This window comes from Mercurialis annua, linkage group LG1-X (genome assembly GCF_937616625.2).
Source record: "Mercurialis annua linkage group LG1-X, ddMerAnnu1.2, whole genome shotgun sequence".
Taxonomy (NCBI): domain Eukaryota; kingdom Viridiplantae; phylum Streptophyta; class Magnoliopsida; order Malpighiales; family Euphorbiaceae; genus Mercurialis; species Mercurialis annua.
The window spans coordinates 50916706-50925425 of record NC_065570.1 but is presented as its reverse complement, the minus strand read 5'-3'; the positions used below and the strand labels follow the sequence as shown (position 1 = coordinate 50925425).

The window sequence follows — 8720 nt, the reverse complement described above, 5'->3', positions numbered from 1 at the left end:
GGTATTTAGATTAACCATCAAATAAGATTTCTGTCCCGCTTTCTACGCCCTCGTCTCCCCTGAACGGTAACTGGTATGCTGCTTGTCAATTCTTACTTTCAGATGATTGTTATCTTGTTCACTGTAATATCAAGAACATGAAAATTCTTCTGGGTCATTACAATCGAGTTCAATTTGAGTAAATTTTTTCTAGATTATGCTGCTTGCATGTGATAAGTTGAACGCACCCTTTAACTGTTTGATAATTTGCCTCAATGAAAACTCACCATAAAATTAAGCTATGGCTCTTTCCAACTACTTCTTATGCTTATTATATTCTGCACTTGCTAATCAAATGAGGCAGTTTCTGAGTACTTGTGTTCGTTCAGGTGCTTTAATTCGCCTTCTAAGGGTTAATTAATGGGTGGACCGAGATGGAAAGGAAGGGGATCGAAAGCGAAAGCTCTTGCCGAACCAATGTCGAACACAGTTTCCGAGCTTTGTCTTCTCTTAATCAATGTGATGCTCATGGGCTACTCTCAGGACCCAGTGTGCTTCTTGCAGTTGAATCAGAACAGACCAAGCTTCTTACTCGGGCTTGCTTCGGATGCCCCGTGATTACAGCTGATAAGGATAAGAAATGATTTCAATTGCGTTTTACTTATGTTTTAATCTAGAATGCATCAAGATCGTTGGGAATAGTAATTTCCATACGAATGATACGGGTAGAGGTGGCAAATAGATGCCCAACCCAAGCACCCAACCCAACCCGCCCAAAGAAATACAACCCATTTGCACTCAAAAAAAGTTTGGGTAATTTTTGACCCAACCCATTTTAGCCCAAAATTTTTTGGGCTAAAATGGGTTTATAAGAAGAGAAAATTAGGAAAAATACTCTCTTTTTAAAAATAATAGGATTTCCTACCTCAAGAAGGAAAAGATAGAGAAAATACCTCACCCTTTTACTATAATTATTTTTTTACTCTAAGACATATTTATATTATAATTATACCTACTTTTTATTATTATTTTACTCTAATCATGTTTGTTTTACTCTAATCATATACTATCTGTCACTTTTTTTTCTTTTTCTCTTTCCTTTCTCTTTCTTCTTCTTTCTCTTCTCTTCTCTGCTTTCTTTTTTCTCGCCATTTTTTTCTTCTTCTTCTTCTTTATTCTTCTTTTCTTCTCCATTTTTATTCTTTTTTTCGTCATCGTTCCTTCATCGATCCGTTGTCGCTCCGCCGTTCTTTCATATTTGATTTTAGCGATTTTTTTCTTAATTCGTGGTGATAAATACAATTCATTTTAACTTTCAGATCTAAATAAATAATCTTGATTTTTTTCAATTTTAGATCTAAAAAGCTGCATGAAAAGCGATTTTATGATGAAAAAAACGATTTTCTGCAAACAAAACAGCATCTGATTATCATATGAGTATCACTGCATTATCATCACATTATCATAACACTGCAGAAAAAATTATTTTTTTTAATAAAAAAACAGCCTCTGATTATCATATGAGTATCACTGTATTATCATGTAGTTATCAAATAACATTGCGGGGAAAAAAATTCTGCATAAAATAATGTTTGATTATAAAATCGTTATCATAATATTATCATATTTCGTTATCATAACATTATCATATGATACCGAGATGATGATATTTATGGTATCAAGATGATAATGTTATGACAATATCTATGATTATGTTATGATAAAACAATATTTGATTATCATGTCAGTATCAGTATATTATCATGTTGTTATCATAACACTGCAGTAAGATAACTAGATGATAATGAAATATGATAATGTTATGATAAAAAAAAAGTATCTGATTATCATCTCAGTATCAATATATTATCATGTTGTTATCATAACACTGCAATAAGATAACTAGATGATAATGAAATATGATAAGATTATGATAATTGGATGATAACGTGCGCAAAAATATAATTACAGAAGGATTTATGATAACCAGATGATAACGGAGTAAAATCATAAATATTTTTAAACCCAGAGTAAAAACATAAATCTGAAAAAAACGTGAGGTATTTTCTGCAACTTTTCAATGTTGAGGTAAAATGTGTAAATATTTTCATTTTTAGAGTAAATACCTAAACTTCCCTTATAAGAATGACCCAATGGGTGAAATTAAGTCCAAACAAATTTCAAAATGAAGAGTATTTGAGTTTTTAAAATAATATTTATAAGTTGTATAATTTATTTTTCAAAATAATTTTTTCCAGAAATTTCTTTTTCCGGAATTGTTTTTTTTTCAGAAAATTTTTTTTTTCGAATTTTTTTTTTTTCAGAAATTTATTTTTTTCCGGAAAATTTATTTTTTTCGAAAAATTTATTTTTTTTCGGAAAATTTATTTTTTTTCCAGAAAATTATTTTTTTTTTCGAAAAATTTATTTTTTTCCAGAAATTTATTTTTTTTCGGAAAATTTATTTTTTTCGAAAAATTTATTTTTTTCCCGGAAAATTAATTTTTTCCAGAAAATTATTTTTTCGGGAGAATTATTTTTTTCCCGGAAAATATTTGTTTCTGAAAATTAATATTTTGAAAAGTAATTTCTTTGAAAAAAATTTAATTTGGTATTTTTTATTTTGAACTTTTTATCTCAAATATAGATTTCAAGTATTTCATTTTATATTTTGGGTAATTTTGGGTTTTCATGACCCAACCCAACCCAAAATTATCCAACCCAAAACTGCCCAAAAATATTGTGACCCAAAATTACCCAACCCAAAAATGTCCAAACCCAAAAAAACCCACCCAAACCCGCCCAAGAACACCCATTTGCCACCTCTAGATACGGGTTTATGGCAGTATATGATATCCCACAAGGAAAATTTCCCGGATTTTTACAAGGCGTGTATGCTCATCTTCGGATAAAAAATTGGATTGTGAGGCCAGGATCACAATATGGTGTAGATTTTGTTGCATATCGTCATCATCCATCTTTAGTTCATTTTGAATCTGCTGTGCTTGTTTTGTTGGAAGATGATGCGAATGCAAATGGGATATTACGAGTATAGTGCGATTTTTATTGCACTATCCGGCTTTGTGGAAGTGTTTTTAAAATTTTAAGGGTATATTTCAAACAAATTTGTGTGGGGCATAGTATTTATTATGAGATAAACATTAAATAAATATTTGCATATTTTTTAAAAATATTAAAAATATTTAAAAAATTAAAAATTGAATATAAATAATATAATTATATTACTTCATATAATAAATAAATTTTTAAATTAAACTAACTATAAAAAGTATAATTTAAAATATTTATAAATTTTTGTAACACAAATGATAATTATTATCTTTACCTAAAGAATTAATCTGTACTTTTATAATAGTTACTGATTGCAAGAAAACTATTCTAATAAATTTTACTCTCAATAATATGTATATAACAATTATTCAAGCCAAAATAAGTTGACTAATTAAATAGTATTAATTTTCAAATAAATACAGATATTTTTGTTTAAATTTATGCTCCATAGGATAAAGGGAAAATTAGATAAATACCTAAATTATAACTATATTAGCATTTTTTAACCCAAAAATTCCAACTTGATTTTCTTATCTCAGCGTGTTAGAGCATCCACAATGGAGTGCTATTTTTTATACTAAATTTAGCACGAGAAAATGACAAAATGCTAAATTTAACATAATTTTTTAATTTTATCTTCAATGCAAAATGTTAAAATAAGTATTATAATTGCCTACTATGATAATTATATATTATTATTCTTATTATATAATAAAAAATTTAATCATATGTTTTATAATTTTTTACAATATACTACGATCACGTACAGAAGTGAGTTCGGCTTGACAATATGAAAAAAAAATTATTTTTTTATTTGATATAATAATGAGCTATTTAAAATAAAATTATTATGTGAATCAATAAATTAAAAATAAAATATTTTATTATGTTGGCGTGCGGTCTATAATAAAAAAAATGAATCAATAGAGATCGTAAAAATAAAAAAGAGAGCACAAAATTTAAAATAAAGATAAATAAAAAATAATACAAAAAAAATAATAGTAAAATCATAATTAAAAACGAATTTTGATTGGTTGTTCAATTTTAACATATGCAATAATGAGTGCTAAATTTAACATGCAAAATAGCATATGCTAAATTTAGCATATAGTATAGCATTGCAATGAAATTGGATTTTATGTTTCAATGTTAAATTATAGCATTGGCATTGTCAATTTAGCATTGCATTGTGAATACTCTTAACTATTTATTTTTTTATTCTGCCACTTTTATTTTGTACTCCATTTATACACAGCAAACATCTTCTTTTTCTTCTATTTCTTCATCTTCTCAACTTATTTAAAGAAAACTAACTAATAATCAAACAAATTAAATCAAAATCTTCATTTTATAACAATTCAACAATTGATTTCTGCAATTTTACTATTACCTTTTTAAAAAATTATAAGTTTTAAATTTAATTTTCGATCCGCTCAAATTTTTAATTCGTAATCAAACTGTTTCAAATTTTATTTTAAATTCAGATCTAACGATCGTAACTTTCTTCAAAAAAAATTGTAAACTATTTTTTTCCTAATTGAAAATTTATTAAAAACGGTTTCAAACAGTTTCAAAAGATTTTTCAAACATAGTTTTACAACCATTTTTTTAAAGTTTATACAATGATTTTAAATAATTTACAAAAAGCCTTAAAAAATTTACAAAATATTTTAAACAGTTTCAAACAGTTTATAAAAGTTTTGAACAGTTTCCAAAGGTTTCAAACAGATTACAAAATTTTCAAAATTGTTTATAAAGATTTTCAAAATAAAATTTATAAAAGGGTTACAAATAGTTTACAAAAGTATTTGAAATAGTTTCAAACAATTTACAAAAGTTTCAAAGAGTTTAAAAAGGTTACAATAACTAAAAGCAACTTTAAACAATCTTTGGAACATTCTCTAAAACCGGTTTCAAATAGTTTATAAAGGTTTCAAACAGTTTAGAAAGGTTTTAAACAGTTTCAAAAAGAACAATTCAAATAAATTAAAAAAAATTCAAAACAATTTATAAAGATTTTTAAAATACACTTTATAAAAAGATTTCAAGCAGTTTAAAAAAGTTTTTGAAATAGATTATAAAAACACAATTTGCAACATTTATCTAATACAGTTTCAAATAGTTTATGATGGTTGCAAACGTATGAACAAAATCATCAATAAAAATTGACAATTATCAGATTAAAAAGATAAAAAGAAAAAGAAAAAAAGAAGATCCAAAATAGCATGATAAGGTGGCTGTGATGGCAGAATCGTTACTTTAAATTCTTTGAGACAAATATGATCATTTGTTTCATCGTATGATCATTTGTTTCATCGGCGATTTTTATTTGTTTCAGATCTAAGATTGTTGGTTTTATAGATCAAAAATAATAGATGTTATAAAAAACATAAATAATATTTGCTAAGAAATTTCATTAAAATGGAAGAAAAAGAAGAAGAAAAAAGTTACAGATAAAGGAATAAGAAGAAGACGGAAAAAAGAAAAAGAAGGAAAGAGAGAAAGATGAAAGAGAAAAAGGAAAGAAAAAAAGAAAGAGAGAAAGAAAAAGATGAGAGAAAAAAAAAAGAAAAAGAAATGTGCAGGTAATAAAATTAGGTAATTTATAAATAAAAAATATATATAACTAGAGTACAACTAAAAACATTAGAAAAAAAGAGTAAAACGATAAATTTTCAGAAGTCAGTTACTGAATACAAATAATTTTATAATTAGAGTATTTTGTGCAAATTCCACTAAAATCATTAAAGCCCAATAAACAAAATATTCAAGGAAAATTTAAAAATTTATTCAAAATAAAAAAATATTATGACTTTATATCTTAACAAGAAAAAGATAGTAAAACATCAGTCTTAATATTTTTATAATTTCACTCTCTGTGTTAGAATATTTATAATTTTACTCTGACAGATACTCTCTCTCTCTCTCTCTCTTTCTCTCTCTCTAAACTAACATTGACATACACAACCTACAAACCGACAATGACAAATAATCTCTCTCTCTCTCTCTCTCTCTCTCTCTCTCTCTCTCTCTCTCTCTCTCTCTCTCTCTCGCACAATTGTGTGGACCCAAATTCACTACATAACTTTTTTATGAGTGTATATCACATTCAACCGTTCCGGTACGCCATTTTTACATCAATTCAATAAGTATTTGCGATAGACAATTTTTTAATTATTACTTATATTTTATCATTCAATTTTCCATATGGCTAACGCGTAATTGATTTGTTGCACGAATAACATGACGCAACGGTTGTGTTGTAAATTTTTTCATTTTTCATTCAATATTTTTTATTCTTCTTTAAACTAAGTGGAGGAACAAAGGATTACTTTACCCCCTCAACTTGGCACAAAGTATCAAAAACGTCAAAATTAACAAAATGATATCACTTTTACCCTGAACCTGGCAAAATCGGTACAAAAATCCCCCTCCCCACTCTCACCTAAGAGAGTGAGATACACTCTCCGGTTTTAATAGTTGTTTCGATTTTTTAAGGTGGTTTTTGATAGAAAAGGGTTTAAAATGGTCCTAATTGTTTTTAAACATTTTAAATTAATACCTAATAATTTAAAAAAAAACAATTTAATCCCTATAATTTAAAACTTTTTATAATAAATTAACCCCTAAATTTTATATATATAACAAACTAACTCCCCAATTAAAATTTTAACAAAAATATTAAAACTTTTAAATTTTAATAAAAAAAATTAATTTTATTTTAAATCTAAATAGACCCATGAGTCTTAATGAACAGACCCATAGATCTTTATGAACAGACTCATGGGTCTTGTTCATCAAATATTTGATGAACAATTTCTTCATCAAATTGATGAACAGACCCATCGAGGGTATGTTCATCTTTTGATGAACAAAATTGTTCATCAAAAGATGAACACACCCACCATGGGTCTGTTCATCGTATTTCTCATCAAAATAAGGAGCGGATCAGCTCCTCATTTTGGCGAGGAACAGAGGAGCAAATCGCTCCTCAGGCGAGGAGCGGAGCTATTGCTTCTCCTCGTCTGAGAGGAGAAGCAGCAACTTTCTTCTCCGGCGAGGAGGCGTAAAAAAAATTCAAAAAGAATTGAAAAAAGTCTAAAGAAGTCCCTAGGTTAATTAGAGTTTAATTGTGATTAATTAATATTTAATTATGAATAAAATTAGAGTAAATAATGATTAATCAAAAACTCACTCTCCATTTAAGGTGCCACGTCAGCATAGGGGTGTTTATGTACCGGTTATGCCAAGTTCAGGGTAAAAGTGACCCGGTTTTTCTGCTTTGAACGTTTTTGATACTTTGTGCCAAGTTGGGGGGGGGGGGGGGGGGTTTAAAATGATCCTTTGTTCCTAACTGGAGATTACAAATTTGTAATACGTTTAACGTTTCTTTTTTATGTATTTAAATATATAGTTTTCCGTTGTTTTTTTTTGTTATTAATTAGAAATATAAAATTTTAATTAAAATATCAAAATTTTCTATTAATTTTAAATTATGTACTACTATTTATTTAAAATTTTATTATGTATTACTTCCTCCTTCCCATTTAAAAAATCTCATATTCAATTTTAGGATGTCCCATTTAAAACTCATTTGCATTTAGAATACTTTTCCAATGAATATCCTATTTTAACCGTTATTTAGCCATCTTAAAGAGATTCTGTGGAAAATTCCAATATCATTAATAGGGGCAAAACATGAAAAAACATGAAAAAATAAAGATAATAAATTTTTGCTTAATTTGTGTGTAAAAGCAAATGGGACGGAGCGAGTATTATTTATTTAATATTTTATTTATCATGATATTATAATAACCTTATCATAATATTATGATAGTATTATCGTAATTTTTATCGTCTCGTTATCATAATTATTTTGTAATTTTTTTCATGTAGGTGTTTTATTATCATACTATTATCATAACCTTATTATTTTATATTATCATAAAACATTATCATACTATTATCATAACCTTATCATTTTATTATCATAAAACATTATCATACTATTATCATAACATCGTCTATCTATTATCAAAACTATATCATACTATTGTCATAATTTTATCATATTATTATCATAATCGTATAATGTTATGATATCGATATGATAATGTAATGATACTGATATGATAATAAAGTATTATTTCTCTAAAAAATTATTTTTCTCTGCAGTATTATGATACCGATATGATTATGCAGTGATACTCGTATGACAATCAGACGCCTTTTTTTGCAGATTATTTTTTTCTCTAGTCTTATTATACCGATATGATAATTCAGTGAAACGCATATGATAATCAAATGTTTTTTTGCAGATTTTTTTCATCATTAAATCGTTTTTATGTAGATATTTAAAATTAAAATTGAAAAAAAAATTGAAGAGTAATTTATTTAAATCTGAAAGTTAAAATAAATCGTAATAATCACCACGAGTAAGGAAACAATCGCTAAAATCAAATATGAAAGAACGGCAGAGTGATAGCGGAGCAATGAATGAACGATGAAGAAGAAAAGAAGAAATAGAGAAGAAGAAAAAAATGATGAAGAAAAAAAAATGGAGAATAATAAAAAGAAGAAAAAGAAGAGAGAAAAGAGAAAAGTGACAAGTGGTCATTTGAGAGTAAAAATAAATGCTTAGAGTAAAATAATACTAATAATAAATATGA

The 8720-nt window shown here is 26.6% G+C and overlaps 1 pseudogene; it reads left to right on the top strand.

Moving 5' to 3' along the window:
* The first annotated feature begins 399 nt into the window (after positions 1-399).
* Positions 400-7121, top strand: LOC126672760 (tRNA-splicing endonuclease subunit Sen2-1-like; annotated as a pseudogene).
* Positions 7122-8720: the final 1599 nt, after the last annotated feature.